This window comes from Enoplosus armatus, chromosome 15, assembly GCF_043641665.1.
Source record: "Enoplosus armatus isolate fEnoArm2 chromosome 15, fEnoArm2.hap1, whole genome shotgun sequence".
In the NCBI taxonomy this organism is placed as follows: Eukaryota; Metazoa; Chordata; class Actinopteri; order Centrarchiformes; family Enoplosidae; genus Enoplosus; species Enoplosus armatus.
In genome coordinates this window covers 6,451,031-6,458,884 of record NC_092194.1, presented here as the reverse complement: position 1 = coordinate 6,458,884, position 7,854 = coordinate 6,451,031, and positions in this window count along the sequence as shown.

The following is a 7,854-nucleotide window of genomic DNA, read 5'->3' as shown; positions in this document are numbered from 1 at the left end:
GCCAGCCACTGCAGAGGCCAGGCCTGTGAAAGAGAAATGCCCCAACTGGCTCCTCCCTGCCTTGTCGCCATGGTAAAATGACAACAGACTAGACTCACGTGCCTCCACTGACACTAAAGCTCCTCTCTATTTTGATTGTGGCTTTCTGTTCTGTGCTGTCTTAAAACAGTTGTCAGAAGCAGCTGAAGTGCACAACCAAAGAATGAAGGCATTAGGTACAGTAGAAACAACTGAGCAGAGGAGCCTCGAGCGAGGGGCAATTAACTTGCAGCCGACGTTAATGGATGTATCCGATCTGCCCATGCTGCAGGTGCTGGCCCTCCATCCCATGGTTTCTCTCTGCTCTAAACCAAAGTGTCTCCTTTACTCGCCAGCAGCTATAGTGGATGCTTTGACATTCAGCTTTAACACTGGAGGAGAATGAATATATTGATTGCCCTTAGCTGCTCCTTCATAGCCTGTGTGCATGGTTTGTGTTGGCTAAGCCCTCTAGTCTAATGGCTTTTAGACTTCCATTAGATCGTTGCAGGCAGCGTGGTTTAAGTAAGTAACAAAAGGCTCTGTCTGAATGCTTTAAGCATTAATAAGACAGTCAGTGTTACTTCTACAGCCTGTCAGCTCATCAGGAACGCACAAGTCGAAATCACAAAGCCAAAAGGCTGGTTTACTGTCGTCATTTTGAGCACTCCTTTGGCTGCGCTGTTTTTTTTTCTTCAGTAAACCCTGAGCCGGATTAGCTTTTAGACTTTTGGGAATTTGTTCGATTGAGCAGTGAAAGCTGTGGCTCACTCACCCCGTAAACTCGCAGTGTCCCTGGGCTTGTGTGCCGTAAAAGACCCGTCTCACACTGACAAACATGTGAAGAAGTGCCAGGAGATCTGAACGTTTGAACGGTTCGCTTAACGAGGAGAGACCTATTGCTCGACACTGGGAACGGGGCTCAACAGGAATGGGGGTTAGAAGTGCATTGTTTGGTGTTATATGGCAACAGAACCGCAGGCCTCAACTGCCATGAAAGGCAGAGTTTGTTCGTTTTTGGGGAATTTTTTTTTTTTTTTTAGTCGTTGAGCTGTTTTCTGGTTCGGCTTCTAAAGCCATCTTGTTTTTATAAAAGTTGTTTATTAGGAGCAAGGTCCTTCTCTTTTGCGGAGAAAGGCACTGTGGCCTACACTGTTTCAAATGGCTGTAATTATCGGGAAGGCCTGGCTTTGATGGTGCACACACTGGCATTCTGATACGCAGAGAGGCTGCACATATCTAGTATGTGTATGAGTTGACACATATGCCCTAATACATTGAAATACACGCACATATACACTTACTTCTCCAACTGTATTTCATACACGAGCCCAGATCACATTCGTTTGATTCTTTTTCACCAGTCTGTTTGTGTGTGTGTGTGTGTGTGTGTGTGTGTGTGTGTGTGTGTGTGCTGCGGCATTGACCCATTTTGCCCAACGAACTCCTCTGCTTTCTGGATATTGTGTGGTGTGTTTCCCCCTGGTCTGTCTGTCTTTAATGCCACTGTGTCCCTGCAATCCCTCAAAGTCCTGGGCTTTAATGCATCGGTTACCATATTTTTCCACCGAGATGACTGTCGCTTGCCGGGAAGTTCTACGCGTTGTGTGTATGTGCGTGCGTGTGCTCTTGTGCCACTTTTGGAAGAGTCCCTGTGTTCTCTCTGCACCAGCGCTTGAGCTACGGAAGCCCCCTGGGTCCGTTTCTCCTGCGGCTGGACCACATACCCCAGGATCTTGCTTTGGTTGGAAGTGCGTCTGTGTTTTTTTCCAGCCATCATAAAGAAGACAAACTCCTCTACTGTCTCCCCATCCTATATTAACAAGCTGTGTTTGGCCCTGGACTCACCATAACAGGTCCTGCTCCGGGTTGCCGCTGGTTACAGTTAAAATCAACACCTCTTCTACCCCAGACTGAGACTTTTCAATGTGCAGATCCAGTTTCCACCATGCGATCAGGAGGTGTGTGTGTATAGTGCTGAACTCTCTTTAAGGGCCCCTAACTATAGCCTCTAAGGGCCGTTAATTAGCTTCTGTGGGTTTCAATCTCAGTAGCTTTCTTGGTAGACTAGATCCAATATGACATTATGCAATAATAGACTGAATGTCGTTATTCTTGGTCACCTCCCCTCCTTTCATCTGTATTCTATCCTTATACCGGTGCATTTGTTGGCAGTGATTTTCCCTTCCCCACCAGTGCTACCTGAGGCATACCTCAGAGCTGCTCCAAGACGAGGACAGATCTAGACTGGCTTCTTACTGTCTGGCTGCTCTCTGGTCTGCCAACCAAGCAGGAAACAATAGAAGGCAAGAACAATGAGCTGGCTGCAGATCAGTAGGGGTCCGCTTGGCCTCTCCCAGACGCTACGTCTTATTTCCTTTTTGATTACTCACGCCAGCCTGATGAGCGGCACACTCACACTCCTCTCTGTCTGCCTGCCCATGAGAGAAATCACAGAGAAAAGGCTTTTGTAGGAGACTGGTTTTGATTTGGAGGCTGGAATGCCTTTGTGATAATGTCGCAAGATCTTTTGGCAGGGGTGTGATAGATGTGTGTGTGTGTGTGTGTGTGTGTGTGTGTGTGTGTGTGTGTGTGTGTGAGGCAAAAGGAGAAAGGTTTGGGGGGAGAGTTATGGTGTGTGTATGCTCATGATTCAGACACATTCAGGTATCAGAAACTACATTTCTAAATATTGTGTGGTTGAGTGTGTTGGTGTGCCTTTTCTGTGCTGATTTATGTCAGTTTCCACTGATGGGCTTCCAGGATCTGCCCATAAACAGCCTTTAAACGAGGGAAATAGTAGTGCTGGCACTGAAGTCCAAACTGTATTGCCACCCAAGCGTGCAGATCGCCTGCTGTGGGCTGGGTCCCCCTTTGCTTGGCCCTCACTAGCTCCCACCACCGCTCGTTACCCTCCCCCCCACCAGGCCGGAGGTAGGAAATCAAACCAATTACGGTTGTATTTAAAGAAAATTGGAGCAGGGCCGGAAAAGTGGGGGCATTTCCAAAAACCACAAAAAGGAAACTGCAGGGCCACTCTTTGGCAAAATACAGGGTGACTGTGGAGCAGAGTAGAATGGCACCTCTCAGAAAACAGAGGGAGAAATCTCTTGTTTGATTTAGTGCTTCAGCAATAAATATCATCCTCATCTAAATAACACATCCAGAGGCAGTGGTATACCTTACCAACTAAACGTCTACCAAAAAACGATATAATTCCTTTCGGCGTCCTCAATAATCTGTTTCTATGTCCGTCTCAATGAATGAGATTGATGGGTTTTGCTCCCTGGTGGACCCGTTTGATGGATGTTTTTAAGGACAGACTGTGTTTATGTTCAGGTCTGCCATGCCCTGCTGCGAGCGGCCTGCCAGAAGGCCACACCTCATAATGTGGCTGAATACACCAAGACGTCCCAGAGCCCAAATCCTCCTTGGCTCGCTCTGCGGCTGCAGCCCCTGCTGAGCTACGGTACAGGGCCTCTCATAAAGCACAAACACCTGTAGGCTTCAAACTGGGGGAGGATAAAGTATTTGTATGCATGATCCTTCGACCAGAGTGTGTCACAGTCTGAGGCCATCTTTACAGCCAAAAGGCTTGTCTGGGATCAGTGTTGTAACTGCCACCCCCTGATCTGATGTATTCTCTCTGTTCTACCTCTCTCTCTCTCCCTCTGTGTCTCTCTGATCCTCCTCTTCGCTGTCATCTCTCAGGAAAACCCCCTCATTACCAGGCCCTGAATGTAAATGCTTCATTTTCCATCCCCCCACAAGCCCCCTTTGTTCCACGGGCCATTTGGCTGTTATATTTCAGCACTTAAAAGCAATTATTCCTAAATATGAATGCTCCCCAGCAGACACTCAAAAGATATATTTCTTCCTTCATCTTCCTCTCTGCCTCATGGGCAAAAACAAAAGGAGGAGAAATCAAGGTGTCTGGTGTCTGTACATCAGCACACAGACAGCATTTTTGCTGCATGGTTGTGTGTAAACTCACACACACGCATACACACTCATACCCGATGATATGCCTTTGTCTGTGCAGGTGCATGCACAGAAAAGAAACACACACACACACAAACTGTTTACTTCACACGCACACACCATAAAGAGTGTAAGATGATATCTCCCATTAAGGATGAAAACAAACCAGTGAGTGGGAGGTGTCCCCCGAGGAAGTCCACAGTCGCTATAGTGGATCCATGGGAACTGGTTAGCAGAGGCCTGCGGGGCAGCCACGGCCAGACACGGGGGTGTGTAATACTGCCACACACACGCACACAAACACACAGTGCAGACTGGAGACAGAAACACCAAAGCATTGGCTTTTAGTCACCTCACCTGTCTAACGATAACATTAGCTGACACTTTATTGGGTGTCAGTTTGATTTATTCACACTCGGCTTTGATGGTCTTGATGACAATGTTTTACGATCAAAGTGCCAAAATAGCAACAACAATAACACTGACTGTTTCGGAAAGAGTGATGATATAAGAAAGATGAGGACAGACACATTCTTGTGAAGCTCTTGTGTTTGCTGTCACTTGAGAGGACCAATGAAAACGTGTTTTTAATGTTGTCGCTCTGTTTATGGGTTAGAGGAGCGGTTTTCACAGATTTCTTCGCAGCCACATGAGCCCTCACTGCTGAAATTATATGAGTCATCCAGATTGGTGGTCAGATCTCAGAGTGACATTTACTATAGACGGACTTAGAGACAGAAATGAACAACAATACAATAGACATACGTTTATCTGACTTTGCTGCTGCTAGTGGGAACAAGAAAGGAAGGGATGATGCAAGCTTTTAATGGCCATTCATGTTCCCACGTGATCCAAAACAGACTTGAGCAATCATCCTCATTTCACTCACTACTTGCGTACATGGATGAAAAAAGTAAGGGAGATAGAAAGATAGAAAGTGTGTATGTGAACTTCCAATTTAGAGTGTTCCCCTGCTTGAGCAGGAAGTGAACAGAGACCTGGTCCACTGGGATCCCTATTTCCCCTTCTTGCCCACCCCTCCACTCAGGACCCCACCGTGATGGGGTGGGGGGGGGGCCTGGCAGAGAGCTACAGTGCTCTTTGTGTGTGTGTGAGTTAATTTCCTGTTTTATAGAGGAAGCAGTGTTCGCATGTTCAGATCGTTATTCAGATTTTCTCTGTGAGAAAAAAAAAGGGCAGAAAAAAAAGTGTCAATTCTCATGAATCTGTATGGGAAACAGCTAGCATTGTTTCTGGGAAGCTGCCCTGCTCTCTTAATAAAAACATGTTTTGCTTCAAATTGCAAATGCAATATCTAAATCAAACTTTGAAAAGCATGTCATTACATTTTTCCAGTCAACGAACAACCCTAAAACCCTACGAGCTATTATCCTCTCATATCAAATGTTCTACTTTCTGTCCCTAACTAACTAATCAAATTAAGGCCAGATTGGTTAGACACAGAGAGCTGTGGTCAATACGCAATGACAAGAATCTAAATCCAAGCTGTTAGGGCATCTAAATGAAAGTTAGCTGCTGTGGTCGCAGCCAGAATACCCTCTAACCAGCGGTCTGTTGCCTTTCTACATACAAATGTATAAAGGCCTTCTTCTGGTAGTGACTCACTGACATGTCTTGGTTTCCTGTGACGAGATGAGTGGGGGTGGGCGACTCAGTTCAGCAGAAGATTGTTCAGAGCGTTTCCCTTTATTCATCAGCACTAGCAGGATGCCTCTTTGTATGAGTGCTACCTAGTCTGCCAGGGCACTTGTGAATTTCTTGGAATCGCAGGTACAAAAAAAAGCAAAACAAAAAGCACATTCTGAAAATAGATAGTTAAAAAAAAGATAATTGAAATGGTTTTTGACTTCCAGTAGAAATGTGTTTCTTTGAGGAATGTTTTTGATCAAATCGTGATCTGCAAATTGATAGATTTAACTAACAGAAAGACGTTTCTTCAAATAGGTAAATGTGCGTTGGAAATAAGTGTAAACAAACGTGAAAACTCAATATAAGTGTAATTATTGTTTACAGTCACGTAAAACAGCAAATCCTGACAACTGAGAAGCTCAATTACCAGAACAGTCCATCGACTAATCAATGAAGTGACCAATGGCTTCAGCTCTGTTAATCTTAAACTTGTGTGTATCGTGCAGCGCTGCTGTTCTGTGTTTGGCATTTTCAGATCATGTGACATTCAATCTTTTAAGGATCGCAAAGCAACTCTGTCTCACACACGATAGTGACCTTAAAGTTATGGTTGCAGCTCTCTAGATTGACCTGATAGTGAGACTGTTTCTGCGAGTGCCTCTTGTAAGCTAAGAGATCCTCTGGGCCTGAGTGGGAGCCCAGCCCTAGCCCCGTGGAGAGGTGCTCCACTGTGGGAACTGGGAGCTGCCTGGTGTATCGTAACACAGAGCGGTCTCTGTAGACCCAACATGGATGAGAAACTACCTTCACTGGGATCCCTCTGAACTAGGAGAGCTCTCTTTCTCTCTCTTTCTTCATCTCTCCCTCCACATCCCGCTCCCTGTCAGCGAGGCAGCACTAGTCGTCAGTGTGAGAATGGTTGCATCACAGCTCTCGCGGTTTGTTAGCCCCTGGCCCCTGTATTTCTCGGTCAATCTGTGGGAACCCTGATTTTGGACGGCAGCCTCTGTTCCCACCACCAGACTGGTTAGAAAATAGACTTCTGGTCATGTACCAGGCACCCAAACCAAGCCAGTTCTAGCCCGCTCCTTCTCACGGGTTTGGGGGAGGAGAGGTCAGCGGCTGCAGAAGAGGCCCTAATGGGTTTCGTATGCAGGTACCGCAGAAGCGAGAGGGGATACTGTGCTCATGAGAAATGAGAGGGTTTTAACGATTCTGTGCTCTTTCCAAAACACTCCCTCTCTGCGCTCTGTTTTTCTCTGTCTCCTGCATCTCTCTGTCTGTCTCTCATTTGAATTTATAAATAGTGCTTTAATCTTTCTCATCTCCGTGATTCATTGAAGATAAAGCTGACAAGGCTCGATTCTGTTACAAGAAAAATGAAGAGACATTGTTCTGTTCATCAGAACAAATGATTGACTTGAAAAAGTATTTATTTTCTTCAGTGACTCTCATTGTTTTAGCGTTTCTTTCCTGTTTCCTGTGACGTTCACAATCATAGCTCCAGTCCTCTTTATATTTCATCCACTTAAAATGCAATTTTCTATGTCGTCTTATAAACCAATTCATCATGCCTTTGACTGCAATTACATCCAGATGAGCAGCCTCATCCAGGAAAACGTTTTCCCTCTTTCCTGGAGAGTTACAATTTTCGGAAGAAGAACAGCATAGCGGGAACAGAGGGGAGATGAAAAAAGGCAGCTCGGCTCATGTATGTCCATGACAAAGACGGAGCCAGATGAGAGCTCCTCTGCTCCCCACATGTGGACGAGAGAGTCGGGTCTCACAGAGTGTGTGAAGACAGCTGGAAAATTCCCCTGAGCCCGGCCTAATTGAAAGCTTATCGTCTTCTCTTTGTGCTTCCTGAGCGGTGGGGGATCAGCGAGGAGCGACTCAGTGATGAGACCTGGAGGAGATAGTCGGGAACCTTTGAGACGGCGCAGATCTGTCATACACTCACACTGTGAAGTGGAGCTCAGGCCGTCTGGGTGGAGGGTGGTGTGAGATCTGTCAGCAGGGGATCGTGTGTGTGTGTGTGTGTGTGCGCGAGTGCCTTGTGCGTGTGTGGAAATGCTTTGAGTGCGCAGAGTTAATTGAATACAGTGTGTATCAAGGCTGCGTGTGTGCGTCCTGAGGCTTTGTTGTTCTGCCAACACTGCCCCCATAGAAGGCCTGACGCACACACAGCAGAAGCCATACAGGAGG